The sequence below is a fragment of the Podarcis bocagei genome (assembly GCF_964188305.1).
Source record: "Podarcis bocagei genome assembly, chromosome: 8".
Lineage (NCBI taxonomy): Eukaryota > Metazoa > Chordata > Lepidosauria > Squamata > Lacertidae > Podarcis > Podarcis bocagei.
In genome coordinates this window covers 43,708,610-43,728,977 of record NC_138133.1, presented here as the reverse complement: position 1 = coordinate 43,728,977, position 20,368 = coordinate 43,708,610, and the positions used below count along the sequence as shown (strand labels likewise).

Sequence of the window (20,368 nt, the reverse complement as noted above, 5' to 3'; positions counted from 1 at the left end):
TGAAGATAAAAAAACAGAGATTTTCCCTTTTGTTATACTGTAGTTGTCCAAATAATATTTAATGTGAAGAATAAATGTTTTGAAGTACTCCTTTTTCAGGTGGGTTATGCCTGATAGTTGAAGTTATCTCTATAAAACTCAACTCTTCTCTTCCAGTTGTGAGCTGGATAAAACATTAAACTATAAGATGCACGAGAGGCAGGAAAATAAAAGCGTTGATGAGGAGGGAAATACAGTTGGAACACAATTATAGGAAAAGGAGGGAAAGGTGAAGAATAAGTGGCTGCTAAAGAAGGGGCAAAAGGAAAGCAAAAGCCCTTAGGGCAACTAGAAATCCAATTATGTAGAAGTAGAAAGCGGAGAGGTATATTTCTCAGGCAATAGCTTGGTTCTGTAGCCTTGTGTATGGCCTTACAGTGACCTAGTTGTAATTATAGGTCTCCTTAGGGAGATAAATTGCTGTTTGATCATCAGACACTTGTGCTAGCATGAGTGCCATTCACATGAGGGGAGTTTGCACTGGTGCAGCATTACAAAGACAGGGAGGATTGAAAGCATAATAAGCAAAGGGTCGAGCATAGGATAGACAATACGTAAGTAATAACAGCAGATTATGTGCATTGCAGTGCAAATTCTTTCTGCCTAAAACAAGCAAAACACACATGGGAGAGATATGAAATGCTGCCTGCGGACAAGTACAAGAAAAAGCAAAGAGGTTTATTATTTTATTTTAATGATCTTGTTACAAACCCGGTTGTAAAACCAGGAGCTGCAGCTGACATGAGGTCGACCTACCTGGAAGGAAAGCTCAGTGTGAGAGCATCTGCTTTGCATGCAAATGGTCCCAAGTTCCATCCCTGAAGCCTCCAGGAAGAGCTGTGAAAGTGTAGACAACATTTAGCTAGATGGACCAATGGTCTGACTCAGTACAGAGTAGCTTCTGTATATTGTGACACCAGCCAGGTTGACCAGCTTTGCTCATTTTGGTTGCTGGCTTGCACTGAAGCTAGAGAAGCAAATAAGGTTTCTCAGTTGGCATAGTGCCCATAAAAGTTTTTTCCCCACCTGATAACATTGTGATATTCGGTGACTGGTAGGTGGGAGGCCTCACCCATCTACCATGGTTTAAGGACCCAAATAATCAAGACTGACGTGACTTGAGAGGTGACCACCATCTCCAATAACTTGCACTAAAAAGGTAAATTAGAAACTATTTTAAATAAAGGTTTCTATAATTATATAATATGCCTATTTAAAATAATTGTTTCTCACTCTTACTTGCTGCCCACAGTCTCTTACTAAGGGGACCAATCAGGTCCCACCTGCTTGATTTCAGCCATGCCGAAACTAGTTTTGATATACATGCTAGCAATAGTAATGGCTGAGTCACTCGGGATTTATCAGTCTCAGACAAATCGCCTTACTTTAATACTTGGTTTAAAAAGACAGCAGCCAAAAGACTTTGCGCACCTAGATTTTCCATACGTTTTAGGCAAATCTGCACATAAATGGATTACTATGTAACCACCTTTAAAAATATGAATCAAGTAATAAAATAAAATAGGCTTCTGCTGTTATGGCAATTAGATGTTGCTTGGACCTAAGACTGCTAAGGAAATTCTCAAAGAAAGAAATATCAGAAGTCTTTTTTGGGGTCAGTACATTTTTACAATGTATTCTTAGCTATTGTTTCTTCACATATTGCTTATGAGCCGGTCCAGAAACATTACGGAAAAGATTATGTTTTCTTTCACCCATGTAATGTTATTCTTTCTTCTCTTTTGTTTTGCTACAAGGGATTTCCATACACACATAAGAAAAGAAGGTCAGTTTCTTGATACTATGAGTAAAGTATTAATCATAATTAATCATTAGTCATAAATGCATTAGTCATAATAACCATAACAAAATGTAAAAAGGAAAGTCAAAATAGTATTAAAAGCATGACTAAGATAATATACATTTAAATTATGGATTGCATCCAGCATCAGATTGCACCTATTGAATTTATTGGACATGTCTTCCAGGAAGATCAAGTATTTTTAAAAGACTGGAATAAATTATTAATTTACTTAAAAGACCACTGTAAACAGTTAAAATAATTGGCAGGGGTGTTATGACACTTGTAATGTGGGATTAAGTATGGTAACTATAGATATTTAACAGATGGATAAAGGAAAAGATGCAGAAAATGTTATCTTGAATATGGAAACCATGGAGGGAGGGAAGAAGGTCCGAAGGTTCAATAGAACCTTTTATTTTAATGTTTGAAATGGTTAAAGTTAAAATATATAAAATCTTGTAAAACCAATAAAAAAAAATAACAACAACAACAATAATAATAAAGTATTGGACATGTCAGGCCCATTGATTTTAATGGGACTACTTTGAGTAGAACTTAGCTGGCTTTCTATAACCCTGTCCTTTTAACTCTCCAAGGTAAATAGAATGACGGAGAAACTGAGTCGTCAAGCGAAGAGAATTGAAGTGACCACTGATCAAATTGTTCCTAGAAAAACATATGGCCAAGCTGCATCCTGTGCCTTATCAGTTCAGTAATGAACAAACAAGCCCCATTTCTGTATAATAACATCATTTTGTTCTCTCCTCTCTCTTGCCCTCATCACATTGTTGTGTTTGACCATGTAGATAATGGGTGACTCAAGATGACAAAGGACTCTTTCATCATCCCTGACCATTGGCCATGCTGGCTGGGGCTGATGGGAGTTGGAGAACACCAGGAGTGCCATGGCTCCCCATCCCTGATACATATTATATGCCACATCTTCAAAGACCACACCTTGCTGGAGAAAGGTTTCATCTATTCATACTCTATGGTTAACTGTGGTGTTTAACCATGTAATATGATTCTTAACTGACACATACAAAATAGATGGATACTTTTTTTTAAGCAAATAGATAGCACATTAAAAATTGAACATATTAAAATAAAACCAAGTTGTTGTTGTTTTTTATAATCGGTCCCTGACTCTGTTTACCCTTTATATTAAAATATATTGTAACTAGGGTTGAAAGAGAAATTCAATTCAGTTCTCACTGAAAGGCAAACCCAACTAATTCACACTTTTCAAAACAACACGTGAACTGGAACATGAAATGTGAACAGCTGAAGGCTGGAATAATGAGCAAGGGAGAGAAACAAAAGCTGACGGATTTGTCCATCCTTATCCATGGTGTTTTGAAAGCTGTGAAGATGATTCATATGCAGAAGCCAGTTCAGCACATGGACCATCTTTCGTATATCAAAGTGAAAATGTAAATGTGGTGACTGATCCACAAAAGGAGAGAGGAAGTCTGCATACCCTTCTGGAAAAGCTGGCCTCACTAAAATCAGTAACACTTGCTAGTCAGTGTGTTCAGGGCTTACACACAGGTCACGGTGAACAAGTGTGAAGTAGGAGATGTTTTAAAGTGAAAATGTTGCAGCTAAGAAGAAGGTTCCATTCTGTATTCTTTACTTGCCTTAATGTCTGTCTGTCTGTCCGTCCATGTCTCTGTCTCTGTCTCTGTCTCTCTCTCTCTCTCTCTCTCTCTCTCTCTCTCTCTCTCTCTCTCACACACACACACACACACACACAGAGAGAGAGAGAGAGAGAGAGAGAGAGAGAGTTGTTTTTCTCCTGACACAGTTTAATATCATTCTAAAAGTTCTGAAAATTTGCTAGGGGGAGAAAAGTGGAAACTGCGAGTTCAGAGCTAATTTCCAACCTACTGGTCCAAACCATCTTCATCCCTTACATTCTAACTCACAGGTCTGCTGCAGTCATATCAAGTCAGATATTAGGCCCTGAGGCTTGGGGTACAAGTCTATGCATACTGATACTTGGGCATAAGTCACACTAAACTCAAGTGAGACTTATGGAGCAATCCTAAAAAGGGTTCGGGAGGTTAAGAGCAGTGGATCCTCTGCCACATCCAAAACCATGTCTGTTTGTGCCAGTCGGGGTACAAGGTGAGGCGATGGTGCTCTGATTTTGCCATGCCAGCTCTAAGATCACTTGGCTGAGGAGCCTCTTGGGGGAATCTTTGGGATTTAATATTCCTGAAATCCATTTCAGGGCTTGCTGCAGCCCTTTCCCTCAAGCAGTTCTTCTTTCCATTGACAGAGACCCACAGAGAAAACACTGTGCGCCATCCTACACCCAACCCTTGTCTTGGCAGCCCAAACCATTGGGAACAGAGTGTGGCTTCGTACAGAGCCCCTGGTCGTTTCACGGACTATTGACCTGTACGCCACTACTTTATTCTTCCGCTGCCACCAATTTTGTGGGGGGGGGGGGGACCCAGGGTTCCCCGGTGAAGTATTGAGTCTCAGTCAGGTAGAGTTAACAATGAAGATTAAAGTTTATTTCAAACACAAACAAGTTTTAAAATATATTTGAAACGTTGTCAGTCTATTCCCTCTCAGTCTTGTCCCTGTCTCTAACTCACTCTGACTCCTCTATCTTCCCCGCCTCCCCCCCAAAAGAACCAACCAAACTAACTGTCAAAACCTCTGGGCTGAGCCTCAAAATCAGGTAGGCTCTGCCTTCGGGCTTTCTTTTAGGTCAACCTATTAACCCTTTCTCTCCCCCAATACAAACATATCCCCAAAGAATGGGCAAATGCCACACAGAGGTTTAGGACTGCACTCTTATTTCATTCATATATGTATATGTATGTGTATACATATATATATGATTTCACTAGACAATTAAGAAATGCACTCCATGGATGTTGGGTCCTTTGTTTTCAGCTGTCAAATTACCACTTCCAATGGCAATGTAACGCTTAGTTCCATGAAGAGAAATCAAACAACCAAAACTCTAAAGCAGTCACATGAAAATATAATCAGTGTGCTAACTATTGATCCTAGCAAACATCCACCCAAAGGTTAGCAGGCACAACCACCTTATAAGCACTTCATTAAATTATGACAAAAAATCATAAAGCTTAAAAATAAATGCCTGTTTCTTTAGCACTGCTGTTTGTTTATTTAAAACTCAATGAAGTGTGGATAAAAACAAACCAAAGTTAAAAAGAATGTACAAGAAATTATTTATAGGTTTTAAGTAATTATGTTTTATGTATTACGAATGCCACTTTAAAATTAGCTGAATTTGTAGCATTTCAGGAAACCCACTAACACAATTCAAAAACCTGACCACATTATAACCCTTCATAACTAACTAATTCCAATATTTATGATAGAATATACTACCTATGGTAAAAATACATACATGGAGCTTCTCCTGGTTAAAACGTATGAAATTAATTTGCAAACAGCCTTAGTCCTGCTTATTGCTTCAAAGCTTGTTCCAGTACCATTCCAGGTGGAATGTGCCCTAAAGCACTCAGTAAACTCTATGAGCACTAAATGTGAATAACAACACTAGGAGGTCCAAAATTGGCATAGAAGTGTTGGGGGGGGCATTATGGCATGGGGTTTCCTCAGGATGAAGGGGCTACTCAGGAGGAGAAGTAAGTCAAAGATGATTCAGCCTCATGGTCTAAATCATGGGATGAGCAATTTCTGCTGAGCTTTTCTGACTAGCTCTGGCCCTAATACTGGGTGCTAGTGATAGGTAGAATGGCATCTTTGAAAGGGAGTTACCAAACCTGGGGCAACCAGATCCAATGGAGGACAAGAACCAGGGTCTACTGGTGTATCCACCCTTTTGAACCTCTGTGTGACAAGCTACATCTGCCCAAATTGTCCCTTTTTGTATCTGGTCCAGTAGTGACTGGCGTCCTTTGGGACTGGTAGGGTGGAAGGTATGGAGCAAGGGCAAGTAAAAGCCAGAGTCAGTGACAAACAGAGCCTACCAATTCTTTTTTTGCCCCAATCCTCTTCCCTGCTGAGTTCCACAAGAAGCACCACTAAGACTCATTGGGGCCCCCGATAAAATATTTGATGGGGCCAGGCACCCTCAGGTTGATGGGCATTGCCATTCAAATGGTGTGTGCATGCTTTGTCATGTGATTGATTATGCAGGGCAGGGCTCACCTGCCCCCCCCCCCAATATTTTATTCAAGTCGGCACCCCTGGGAGGAGGAAACTGACAGACAGGGTCACCCACTAGAAAGGCTGTATGAAAGAAAGAAAGTAGCTGGGGTCTGGCTCAGGGTAGACTGAGGTTGGGCAGTGTCCCTTTCACTCTAATGCACCAGCCACCACTGATCTTGTGACTCTACTAAACTGAATTTGAGAGAAAGAGAGAGGGAAGGAGGGAGAGAAGGAGGGAGGAAGGCTGTATTACCAAATTATCTGTTTGATCCTAACAGTGGGAATCAGGGCTTTGGGGCACTCCTGAGGATTGTCTCCCTATTCATTGCTGATGGTAGATGATGCTGATTATATAGTTAACAAAGTCATCCAAATTGGGTTGTCCACAGTGGATAAACAGTCAAAAAGTGAGGGGCATTTTCCTACGTTGTTTGTTTTCTTTGCCAATTGCTCCCACACACACCCATTGGTTCCAATAGAATGGAAAACAAGAGCTCCCGTTTCAGGATAATGGTAATACATGTTGGGATATTGCCAGGGAGACAAAGTCCATCATGACTCCACGTCGTCTCCCTTGCGATCCATCGATCTCCCGTAGATACAGTATCAGCAATTAGCGACATGAGCTCCAGAAATAGCTTGCCACATTCCAGAGCTGATGCACGCTCTATCAGCAGATAATGCACAGCAAAAGATGCACTCAGGAGAGCATTATTTACAAGTTTATTCAGCGTTGATCAGAACAAAGAAAACATGACTGCCTGCTTCAGTGTCTCAGACACAGAGAGAGAAACGAAAGCATAGACACAACAGAAACATCCTGTGAACAGGAAATACGCAGACTCTGTGACTCACAAAGCCTGCTCCCTTTTAAGGTGGAACGGAAATATCCTAAGAATACACTCCTCCCGCAGCATATGAGGGTAGACCTCCCTTTCCACTAATGGAGAGAGGAAGCCAATTGTATCCTATGGACCCTGGGACAACGTCCCTTAGGGTTGCACCCTCAAATGATTGCAATGCTTCATTTGTTCTAGCTGTAACCCCCCTCTTTGTATATTTCAGCTAGCAGAGCCACCGTTTTAGATTTCGGAGGATCCCTAAATGCTCTTACACTTGCCTCCTATTGCAGTGTGAAAAGTAATAAGTAAATTAATAAATATTAATTAGAGCATAATACAGTGAAATTAAAACAACAAGAAGTTAATATTTAAAAACCTAGAGTCTGAGTACATAAACTGCAGACTGGAAAAATATTTAAAATTGCCAGCCAACAACATTAAATCTCTAGGCATCGGGAAACTGGATTCCTGGGGTTTAATAAATCCTGGAAGAACATGGGCATAATGTTTAAGAAACAAAGAAACACTAACAAAGCAAAAGCATGGTAAGAAAACAATGTAAACACCCCTGCTTTAGATTATATATTATATATTATATAAAATAAAATATTTTATAATATATTATATAAAATAAAATATATAATATAAAGTCATATACACAAAGTAGGCCCTATGATGAACATTGGATCTAGTCCAAGATATAGATATGATTTTTTAATTAACACTGTGCAAAGGGTTTTAACTTTAAAATTAATTCATGCTATAGAAACTTTGCTCAGGATTCCTTTATTATTTTGTTGAGTATCAGATATTTTCATGATGAAGGCATTTATTTGAGTTAGAAATAAGAGGTAATACCTTAATTCCAGCTAGAAAACAATCATTGCCATTGCTTTTGAACTGCAAGCAAAGAGCTGTGAAAAGATGCTGCAGAGCTGAAAACTTCATTTGCAGCGCAAATGATAAAAGCAGCCTGTGATGCTCTTATTTAGCAAGCTGTCATTCAAAGATAAAAGACAGAGAAATGGTTCTAGTGAGTTATGAGTGCTTTCTAACTGCTCAATAAACAGACAATTCTGGCAACTGGACACGACTTTAATTGGACTATCTTGTGCATCATTGCTGACTCAGTTTCAGAGGATGTCAAGTTTCAATTACAGGTGGAAGGAACCATCGGTCAAATAGCCCATCTGATTTTCAATCTTATTTCATACAATGCCAGCAGAGTGGAGATGCAGAGGGCACCAGAACAACTTTGTTTAGATGGTAACAATTTATTTCTAAAGGCCAAATGATGGCAAAGTAAAATTGAGGGGTTTTAGACTATCACCAGATAGCTAACATAAACAACGGAAATAGATGGAGCAATTACTCCAAGAAAATTAATCTAAAAATAGCAAAGCAATTGAAAAACCCCAAATAAGCATTCCACAAACCATTCCAGTTTTGTATCTCACATTCTTGGGTGAATTTCACCTCAATTTAGCATGAGCTCTCTTGACTAATAGATTCACACAGCCCTTAAGGGAACGCATTTAAAGCAAATCGCCACTGCTCTATAATTTATCACATGTAGCCAGTGGACTCAGTTCTTAATTACTCTCACTACTATTTGTTGCTTGCATAGCAGAAGTTAAGTTTATGCCTTCCTCTCCCTATATTCCTTTTTCATTAGTCTCTTTTCATCTAGTAATCAGGGTTTGTTCCTTGTTTGTTAAAATTCAAGAGCTGTTACTTGAGGACCTTTTGGCAGAGAAATCTCTATATAATTCTTGGCACAAAAGAAGTACCATCTTGCTCAATTTAGAATCAGTAAACAATAGTTGCTACCAATTTGGATGGGAAGATCTTGTTGCACTCTCCATATATAATCAAGCTTGATTTTAAATGCCTTGCTTCTGTTTTCTTCTTTTTGTCAGTATCTGGCCTGTCTCCTTTTCTCATCTCTCAGGCCAATCAAGCTACTTGTGATCTGAATCCCTCCTAAAACCCTTTCCTTCCATAAAAACCAAAACTCCCTTTTCTCAAGTTCTATTCTACCAATTCAGCTTTGCTGAATCTATGTTACTCACAGCCTGACCAAGCATTCTACTTCTGCATACAGGTCTTATGGCCATCTTGACTTCCTTGGTCTGTGAGCTGCCACCATTGGCACCAACTATAAGGGGCCCTGGGTGCCAGGGTACCTACAATTTTTTGGGTGGGTGCTCAGCACCCACACCATGAGGCCTCTGGTGCGACCTCCAGTGCTCTGTGAGGCCCAAAAGTCGCATTGGAGGCCTTTGGACATTATTTCTGGGGCTCCTAGGTACTGCCATCCATGCACATGATGTCATAACATCATGTTATGTTGTAAGCGCCGCTGGGTACCCATAATCTGGGGCCCAGGTCAGCGCCCCTGGCTACCACCCATGATGTGGACCCACCCATGAAAAGGGCCTGAGGAGTGCCCTTCTTGCCACCACCTGCCACTACCTCTGCTGTGATGAGTGCACCCTAGCCATGCCCCCACCTCCGTCTCCATTTCAGAGGTGAGGGTGGGGTGTGCCCACAGCAGAGGGTACAGCACTGGGGATATTGTTTGCCACAAGCAGCAAAATCTCCTGGACTGGTCCTGCACAGCTCTTGCTGCTATTGCCACTACACTCTAGGGAAGCTCTTGTGTTACCTAAACAACCACACCTACACAAGGATCTGGGAGGAAAGATGGGAACAGGGTTGAGAAGGTGGAGCCACTTCTGGTCCTTTGCATCTCATCCTTAGGACAACTGGAACAGTCCCTTTGTCTAGCACTGGTGCAATACTGGACCGTCAAATTGGTGTGTTCTGTGGTTCTTTTCCCCACCTGTCCAAAGTAACATGCTGCTTTAGTTGATGCAAGGCAAGTCTCTGCCTGTACCACCCCAACAGCAAAATGTCACCTGGGGCCAGAATGCACAGTGAAGCAATCTAAGAGCACCAGAGCATACTTTGTGTATATTGATGGCTCATTTATTTTTATTCAGCTTATATTTAATAAATCTGGAACAAGTTCTTGCTCTCTGATGCACTGGCAAAACTCCACGGAAATAAATTGGGATGCCCTGGGCACACAGCTCATTATAGACCACTGTTTGCTAAAAAGCAGGCTTTAAATAGGACTGACAAGCTCTCATGGTATTCCAGAGCAGATGCAGCTACGTGCAAATGGTTCCAAAGCCAAAGCCAAATGCTGCTATTGCCACTTCAGCAAAGGTTCTATCTGGGCCAGTTAAGCAGAAGCGCATTTGGCTTTTTCTTGATTTGGTAACTGAGATACATACAGAGAAATCGCATTGTTCTTACATTTGAATATAGATGAACAAGTTTATGTATCAGAATGGAAAGCATCAATTTATTCATACAGACAATTAATTTAGTAATTGGATGACTGACACTATGGAACCCACTCAGTGTTGAGTGATGGCATGACAGACAGTTATTGATGCAGAAGAGGTTTAAGATAATTTTTACCAAATAATAAATGACTTTTCTGTGTCAGTTTGGGCAAATCTGTCTAAATACCTGAAAATATGTGGGGGGTTTTGGAACCCTGGGAGGAAAAAGTTGGTTGAAATGGTACAATTTTGAATGAAGAAACACTGAGTAGGGAAAGAGTTACATGCCACATCTCTCATCTCAAAACAGATTTTTCATTTTTAAAGTAATGGTAATGCTCAACATGTATTTGCACCTAACATATGATTATGCCCCAACTTTGAATCAGACCATTGTTCCCTGTAAACCAGGGCTGTAGGAGGTCTAATAAACCGAAGAATAATCTACATAAAATGGAGGTGCTGTTGGTTTGTCTGATGTGGGAGGCAGCATTCTGGAGAGGGTTTTTCACTGGACAGCTTTACAGTTGGAGGAGAAGTTAGATCTGGCTCCATATCTTGATGCCCAAGGGCATGAAGGATCTTTTTGCCAGCTGAGGAGGATGAACCAACTGTGGCTCTTCCAGGGCAGAGACAACTTGGTCACAAATTAGCATGCAATAGGGGATTCATGAATCCGTTGGTTTAAGTTTCTCTCAAATCTTTAGCCACATTTCCACATTAGTTTATGATTTCAAAATAATAATAATCCCCCCCCCAATTAAACAGATCAATAGATCTGTCTTGGTTTTGACTTGCAAAGAAGCTTCCTACTGCCCTGCTAGCGGAGATCCTTTTAACCAAAGGAACCATGGATTGAAGATAGCATGAGCTCTCTATTAACCTATAGCTGCTTGATGGTATGCTGCTTTTCATACTGTGCCTTATCCCTTTGAGTCTGGGAGTTTTACAGCAGGAGGGCCTCTTCCCAGGGGTCTCTCCAAAATGAACAAGATCTGGAATCGGTTTCAGCTTTTTAAATTCCACTCACTACCAAGACATTTTCAGCAAAGTGCATCTGACCTATTAGAGAGGATAATGGTTATAAAATATCACACAATGTACAAACCTATTATCAAATCACGACTATACGAAACCATGTTTTGTGCACAAACTACACATGACAGAGTGGTATTTGACTGAGAGTCACTCAGCTTAATGGGTTGTTTCTCTGTGGTTTCATATCAAGGAAAGGCTTTGATGGCAAATGCTGTTTTCTTACATAAATGGAAGCCAGTGGGTTAGAGGTAGGGTTTTTAAAAAAATCAATGCAGAAGCAGAATAAAAGCTTATTTGTCCGTGACTATATGACCCATCTATTTAATGATAAATATATCTGTATTACGGGAAATACAATTGCTATTTAAGAGATTTATATTCCCATCTTTAGACAAGTTTAATTGATTTTCTCTTTTGTTGTACACCAGATGGAAGAGGGAAATAGGGGTAGCCTTGTGAATGGTTTTTTTTGGGGGGGGGGGGTAGGGACCAGTAAATTAATGAGCCAGAATTGTACACTGAAGGAATTCAAATCTGCAAAGAATTAAGGAATATTGATATAATGATCACCATATGTATATGCTCAGAATGGAGAGTAGGCGTGTCACTGTTCATTAAATTACAACTTCTCTCCAAGGCATATTGTGAGTCTCAATCAGTGCTATTTTTCTAGAAAAAGTGGTGCTGCAACTCACCACGAACATCCCTTTGTTCTCTTATAATAACAATGGTGCCCACCTGAGACGTTCCGGAACTCAGTCCTAGCAAGTTCTTGCTGAAAAAAAGTCCTGATCTCAATCATCATGTAAGTAAGTGGAGGAAAGAGAACAACTGCTGCCAAGGCATCAGCAGCCACTGCTACAGTCTCCCTGCTGCCACTACAGCAATTCCTAGGTTAGTGATTGTGTGAGTGAGTGAGAGTAAGGGAGATGGGGTGAAACTGTTCTCGGCTAGAGATCCCCACTACCAGGATTAAAATGGCTTTGCCCTTTTTCAAATGCAACGAGTACTGAGATGGCCAGCTCTAATGGCAGCCCTCAGAGCTGGTTTACATACATGTTGTTAGTTCTTCATTCCTTACTTTGTAATACAAAGCTCAGAAGCACACAGTGCTCTCCTTCAAGATGAGGTAGACATCATAGCCCTCAGACTTATTCTCAGCACAAAGGGCTTTCTTCCAGCCAGAACTTGCTGGACCTCAGTTCTGGCACCTCTCGGGTGGGCGCCATTGCCATTCTAAGAGAACTAGGGAGGTGTTCATGGTGAGTTCCGGCACCTCTTTTTCTAGAAAAATAGCACTGTCAGCACATAATTTAATCCAAGCCAGAACATAAGTCTTTCCCCCAATTTTCTTGTCTGAATATATGATTTGCATTAAAAATGGATTAGAAATGGGAACATGTTAACAGGAGATCAAACCTCTAGATACTGCGACTGTTCAGCAGTAGACCAGGAACTGATCACATGTCTGCTGAGATGGCAGGTACAAATCCCTTAACAACCCCAATTTGAACAGTTTCAAAATTAAATTAAGACCTACTGTACCACTCTGTTAAAGTTTCCCTTTCCTTCGGTCTCATAGCACCTTCTGTGTTTCATGCATTTTTTCTTTGATTCTTGTATAACTTTCAACGTACCACAGTTGTTTCAAAAAAGATAAATTATGTGATCTCCATTCTACAAACGGAACTGCAACATGCAACTCAGGCTACAGAGCTTCAGACTTGTTGACCGTTTAGGGAAAAATGTGCATACCTTACCTGAGGCTTTTTACCTGCTTTCATCATCTCTTTCTGCTTGCCAAGCTCCTTTTCATCCCTTCCTCTTGATCCTTTTCCTTTCTCTCTCATCCTTGTTTGTTTCTGTAGCATTTTACTTCCACCCCCATTCCATTTTACCTTTGATGCTATTTCTTTCCAGTCATTGATCTTTATGTATCACCTATTCATAGTCTTCTCCATTTCAGATCTCCAAGCATTTCAGATCCCCAAGCGTTCACTTCAACAACATGGGACAGAATTGTTGAATTCTCTTAGCAGTCTCTTAATACAATCAAATCACACTGAACCAAAAATAGAGTTAAATGAACACAGGAGTAAGAGCAGAACAATATTTTTCATTAAGACGTACATTTTAACATAGAATTGTATCCTTCATATATAATATATTTAGGAAGCTTTGTAAAATCTTTCTGTTTGTGCTGGATTCTGGAGACAAATGATAAACCATTTAAATTGTCTAATAACTGTGTTTTAATATCTGCAATTGTAATGGAATATCTTAGATTGTTTTATTTTTATATCTAGTACTCACCCTTAAGATAGACAGGGAAAACATTTTAATCATTGTTTTCTCTGAACTTTAAAAGAAATGCGCAAAGCATGGGAAATAAACAAGATGAGCTTGAGCTCTTGGTACAGCAAACTAAATATGACATAATAGGCATCACTGAAACCTGGTGGGATAAGTCCCACGATTGGAATGTAATAATGGGGGGATACAATCTATTTCAGAGAAACAGACCAGACAAGAAAGTAGGAGGAGTGGCGTTATATGTCAGGGATGTGTATACCTGTGAAGAGATCCAAGATTTAGAACCTCAAAGCCAAAGTGAGAGCATTTGGGTCAAAATTAAGGGAGAGAAGAATAACAGAGACCTCATTGTGGGAGTTTACTATAGATCCCCAAGCCAAACAGAGGACATAGATGATGCCTTCCTGGAACAGATGGCCAAGCATGCAAAAAGAAGGGAGATAGTAGTAATGGGGGACTTCAATTACCCGGATATTTGTTGGATGTCAAACTCAGCCGAGAGCATAAGGTCAAACAGATTCCTCACTGGCCTTGCAGACAACTTCATTGTCCAGAAAGTGGGAGAAGCAACAAGAGGAACAGCCATTTTAGATCTGGTCCTAACCAATGTTGATGACCTGGTTAGTGGGGTAGAAGTGGAAGGATCATTAGGCGCGAGTGATCATGCTCTTCTGAAGTTTACTATACAGCGGAAAGGAGCAGCCAAGCATACTAGGACTCAATTTCTTGACTTTAAGAAAGCCGACTTCATAAAACTTAGGGAAGTGCTGGGTGAGATCCCATGGACAGTAATACTAAATGGAAAGGGAGTTCATGATGGCTGGGAGTTTGTTAAGAGGGAGATAGTAAAAGCACAACGTCAGGCAATACCAATGAGACGGAAACATGGAAGGTGCCTAAAGAAGCCAGGGTGGCTATCTAAAGAACTTTTAACTGAGTTAAGATTAAAAAAGGATGTGTACAAAAAATGGAAAAGGGGGGAAACCACCAAAGAGGAATTCAAACAAATAGCCAGCACGTGTAAACACAAAATCAGAAAAGCTAAAGCACAGAATGAACTCAGGCTTGCTAGAGAGGTTAAAAGCAACAAAAAAGGAAGCAAAAGGAAGAACAAAGAAACAGTGGGGTCACTCAGAGGAGAAGATGGTGAAATGCAAACAGGGGACACAGAAAGGGCTGAACTCCTCAATGCCTTTTTTGCCTCAGTCTTCTCCGATAAAGAAAACAATGCCCGACCTGAAGAATTTGGAGCAAATGATTCAGCAAAGGAAACACAGCCCACAATAACTAAGGAGATAGTACAAGAATACTTGGCTAGTTTAAATGTATTCAAGTCTCCAGGGCCAGATGAACTGCATCCAAGAGTATTAAAAGAACTGGCAGATGTGATCTCAGAACCACTGGCAGTCATCTTTGAGAATTCCTGGAGAACAGGCGAAGTCCCGGCAGACTGGAGGAGGGCAAATGTTGTCCCTATTTTCAAAAAGGGGGAAAGAGAGGACCCAAATAATTACTGCCCAGTCAGTCTGACATCAATACCAGGGAAGATTCTGGAGCAGATCATTAAGCAAACAGTCTGTGAGCACCTAGAAAGGAATGCTGTGATCACCAATAGTCAGCATGGATTTCTGAAAAATAAGTCATGTCAGACTAACCTGATCTCGTTTTTTGACAGAATTACAAGCCTGGTAGATGAAGGCAACACAGTGGATGTAGGACTTCCGGGTTGGCGCGAACAGCTAATGGCGGATTCCCTCCGAGCTCCGGAGGGAATCGGCTCCGCTGAGGACGGGTCTTGCTGCGACGGCGACACGGAGACCCTCAAAAACCGCAGGCGCGGATGCCTGCGGACCTGGTGACTCGGTGGGCACCTTAAGCGCCCTCCCCGACCCACGAAGAGCCTTTTTAAAGGCTCCGGAGAGGGTACGGAGAGTGGCGTGGTGCTGGGAGTAGACCGCTATCCCAACGGAGCGAAGCCGTGTGCCATGGCTGAAGAGCGCTGACTTTTTTCCTTAAATTCGGACCTGAAAAGAAGCAACCCGTGAGTAGATTGGAATTTGGACTTTAAAATATCTATCTTTGAATTTGATACGATCGGGGGATGTGTCAAAGGGAAGTCCGCACCCCCCTCCTGCAGAAGATTTAAAGCAATAGCAGGAGAACTAAGTTGGAGAGCCTACCCTTTTGGGGTGAGTTAAAAAGACATTAACTTTCACGATTTGATAAAAGAAGTTTCGAGCTGGAGCGTAAGAGTGGAATTTTAAAAGCTTTTCTTTTGTTGTGTGCAACCCCCCCTCCCGGGCCCAGGAGCGTCCTGCCTCTGAGCCTGCTGAAGAGGAAAGGAGTTTGACAGCTGTCAAACGGGCAATTTAAAGTGAAAAAGCTTGCTATTTAAGATCTCCCTGGATTAAATGTTACAATTGAATTAAAGTTGTTGGAGACAAAGAAACCAACGAGGCAGAGGATTGTTAGAAAAAGATTACTAAGTTACCAGATTCCCTCTAGGGGGAATTCTGAGACATTACAATGGCTGCGGATGGAAAGTTACTAGCTGAGATAGAAAGAATGTTCTATCTTGTGGGAATTTTACAAGAGCAGAGTCTGGCTATGAACAAACAACTCATGACCTTGACCTCTGGAATAAGCAGCTCTGCTGAATGTACTGAGGACTTGAATGAGAAAGAATCCACAGCTGAATTGGAAGAGATATCTCAAGAATTGAAGGAGACTAAACAAGCAAAGGAGAAAGTACAGATGGAAAGAACCAACCAGAAGGCTACATTAGTGGAATATAAGCAAGAAGACCTTTGGACCACATGGTTTACAAATCTGCGAAAGATGCGAAAGATGAAGGAGGAGGCCCCTGGAGCACTTGGAATACAGGAACTTAAAATAAAGAAGAAATATGACTGGGGCCTCCACTCTGAAGATGAAGGGTTTGTGGAACTTTTGCAGCAGTTGTTTTTAAGTACTCTTGTGGGAAGAAAACCTGGTTTGATTGGGACAGAACTCCTTCGAGATCTGATGACCAACATAAAGGACTACCAACAAGACCGGCGGAGAGGGACTGAAAGAGATTTGAAGGCCTCGGACGTGAGGAATCCAGGCTAAGAACTGTTATTATGGATATGCATTTGGGAAGGGACGGAAACTGGGAATGGGAGGGAGGGGGAAAACAGAACTTTAAAAACACTCATGACTTTTGGGTTTAGTTAACACGATTTTTATTTAATACAAATTGGGAAATCGATGGAAGAGAATCTGAGTCCAACTTAGGAAAGAACCTAATTTTTTATAAAAGATGTCATATTAAGATGGTAAAGAGGAGAAATAATAACTTGCTGACATAATTATGGAAATTGGGATGCATGAAGGGGGTGGGGGGAAGTCAAGGAACAAGGTTAAGAAAGTAAGATTTTTGAAATTATGCATGTTTTTGTCTCTGTCTTTTTTGTGTGTGTTATGTCCTTATAAAATGTGAAAAACCAATAAAAAAATTTATATATAAAAAAATGAAGGCAACACAGTGGATGTAGCCTACCTTGATTTCAGCAAGGCATGTGACAAGGTGCCACATGATATTCTTGTAAAGAAGCTGGTAAAATGCGGTCTTGACTATGCTATCACTCAGTGGATTTGTAACTGGCTGACTGACCGAACCCAAAGGGTGCTCATCAATGGTTCCTCTTCATCCTGGAGAAGAGTGACTAGTGGGGTGCCACAGGGTTCTGTTTTGGGCCCGGTCTTATTCAACATCTTTATCAACGACTTGGATGATGGACTCAAGGGCATCCTGATCAAATTTGCAGATGACACCAAACTGGGAGGGGTGGCTAACACCCCAGAGGACGGGATCACACTTCAAAACGACCTTGACAGATTAGAGAACTGGGCAAAAACAAACAAGATGAATTTTAACAGGGAGAAATGTAAGGTATTGCACTTGGGCAAAAAAAATGAGAGGCACAAATACAAGATGGGTGACACCTGGCTTGAGAGCAGTACATGTGAAAAGGATCTAGGAGTCTTGATTGACCACAAACTTGACATGAGCCAACAGTGTGACGTGGCAGCTAAAAAAGCCAATGCAATTCTGGGCTGCATCAATAGGAGTATAGCATCTAGATCAAGGGAAGTAATAGTGCCACTGTATTCTGCTCTGGTCAGACCTCACCTGGAGTACTGTGTCCAGTTATGGGCACCACAATTCAAGAAGGACACTGACAAACTGGAACGTGTCCAGAGGAGGGCAACCAAAATGGTCAAAGGCCTGGAAACGATGCCTTATGAGGAACGGCTAAGGGAGCTGGGCATGTTTAGCCTGGAGAAGAGGAGGTTAAGGGGTGATATGATAGCCATGTTCAAATATATAAAAGGATGTCACATAGAGGAGGGAGAAAGGTTGTTTTTTGCTGCTCCAGAGAAGCAGACACGGAGCAATGGATCCAAACTACAAGAAAGAAGATTCCACCTAAACATTAGGAAGAACTTCCTGACAGTAAGAGCTGTTCGACAGTGGAATTTGCTGCCAAGGAGTGTGGTGGAGTCTCCTTCTTTGGAGGTCTTTAAGCAGAGGCTTGACAACCATATGTCAGGAGTGCTCTGATGGTGTTTCCTGCTTGGCAGGGGGTTGGACTCGATGGCCCTTGTGGTCTCTTCCAACTCTATGATTCTATGATTCTATGATTCTATGAAATGTGTTAGGTAACTGAACTTGGGATACAATATTATTTTCTTTGCTTCAAAGAATGTACCACTAGCAATACCTGATTCTGTATAGAAATTGGAAAGCAGGTGACAGAATCAGATTCCTACTTCTCGGACACAAAACCCCCCACCAACTTTTCTTTCTCGGGCTCCCAAATCATAGAACTTAATCCACCCATTAGAGAACCAGTTTCAGTCCCAGTCAGATACTCAGCACAGCTTGCAAGTACAGTGGTACCTTGGGTTAAGTACTTAATTCGTTCCGGAGGTCCGTACTTAACCTGAAACTGTTCTTAACCTGAAGAACCACTTTAGCTAATGGGGTCTCCTGCTGCCGCCGCACCGCAAGAGCACGATTTCTGTTTTCATCCTGAAGCAAAGTTCTTAACCTGAAGCACTATTTCTGGGTTAGCGGAGTCTGTAACCTGAAGCGTATGTAACCTGAAGCGTATGTAACCTGAAGCGTATGTAACCCGAGGTATCACTGTACCTAGTATCAGGTAGACTTCAGTAAGACAATGTGATGGTGACTATGCCTATGTGATACCAACTAGGTGGTTTAACATAAGAAGAGCACTTCTGGATGAAGCCAAGGGCCTATCAAGTCTAGCATCTTTTCCCCCACGATGGCCAACCAGATGCCTATGGGAAGACCACAAGCAAAACATGAGTGCAAGCACTCTCTCACTCATGTTCCCCAACTACTGCTATTTAGAGACATGTTGAATAAAATATATTTTATATTATGAGTCTTCTATTTAGCTCAGGAAAGAGAAGACTATGTGCAAGAAGCTCTGAGCTAGTTTACACTTGGCCTTTATTGTGAGCTAGAGACCAACTATGAATAAACTAACTTTCTTTCTTTTCTTTTTTTTAAATCATATTTATTAAAATTTTTCAATAATAACAGAGTAAGAAAGATAGAAAAGATAGAGAAAGAAAGAAAAAAGAGAGAAGCTTAAATCCTTACTTTCATAACCTTCTTTCTGGGACTCCCTCCTTCCCCTCCCGACTGTATTCCCCTTTCCTTAAGTTGGTTCCACAAGCTCTCATTCCCAATTTAAAACCAATATGTTTGACCCATTAGCCAAAGTTTATACAATCTTACCATCACTCCTCATCTTTAACAGAAAGAATAAAAAGATTTTTCCCCCAAGATCTGTCCCAATTTCCTTCCACGAGCTCCCCCCCCTTTTTTTTAAACATGTTAAATTAAAATACCAAAGTTATATAAACAAATAGAAGACAAAAGATATAAGAAATCAAAAAGTTGGTTACATAGCCTTTGGATTCCAAAACTCCCCCTCCCTTCCCCGGTTTGAATTCCCCATGTCCATCAGTCTATATGTTATCAGCCTGGAGATCTCAAGTCCATAGCCAGATTTTTCCCCGTTTCGCCTTGCCGGTTTTCTTTTAATTTGTTTATTTTAATGATGTTTAACTTCAAAAATCCAGTCAAATAGAGGCCTTTAGTTTCCTTAGTCTTTGTTGCTCCTCCCATTGTTCTTTCCGTGTCGTAATTAGTCCTTTGATCTTTTTAGTCCTTACTTTCTCAGGTTTCTTATCTTGTTCAGCTGCTAAAACGTTCTTTTTCCGAATTCTGGTATCTCTACAGAGGTTTGTTATTCAGGAACAAAAACTTACGTCCAGTCCCTTCCTTTCTTCAATAGAAAATTCTATTGTCTCCTTTTAGTGTAAACACCTCTGTAGACAAAATACTGTTTCCGTTTTGCCGCTTTCCCAGAGAATAAGTCCTGTACTCAGCCCAGAGTAATTTTCCACATACGACCACTTGTAATGTCCCGAAACCCCTCTAGGGGGATTGCAGTAACTTTGTATCCTCTAATCCAAAAGTCAAGTTGTTGTTTCTTTTCTTCCCGACAATTTATGTCCAAATAATGTCAATTTGTAACAGAGTTAGCCAACAAAATACTTGTAACAAAGTCCTCTTTATATTCTCAAGCTTTGACAGCTACTTTGACAGCTGTCAAAGTCTCCGTCTCTCTTCGCCAGGCTTTGCGAATCGCCCCGGTTCCCAGGGGGGATTGCCTTTTCCCTCTCACCCTCCACTCTTCTCCTCCAGCACAATTCTTGTAATTTCGCAT

The 20,368-nt window shown here is 41.0% G+C and overlaps 1 long non-coding RNA gene across 3 annotated transcripts; it reads right to left on the bottom strand.

The window, feature by feature from the left end:
• Positions 1-6,916: 6,916 nt before the first annotated feature.
• LOC308592580 lies at positions 6,917-13,578 on the bottom strand. Of its 3 annotated transcripts, XR_014010565.1 has the most exons (5): positions 13,142-13,578; positions 11,089-11,267; positions 9,536-9,694; positions 7,708-7,845; positions 6,917-7,130 (listed from the first exon to the last, which is right to left on the bottom strand). It is a non-coding gene; the product is annotated as an uncharacterized lncRNA (long non-coding RNA). The 3 variants fall into 3 exon arrangements; XR_014010563.1 differs by having other exon boundaries at positions 9,532-9,694; positions 11,089-13,578; XR_014010564.1 differs by having other exon boundaries at positions 11,089-13,578.
• Positions 13,579-20,368: the final 6,790 nt, after the last annotated feature.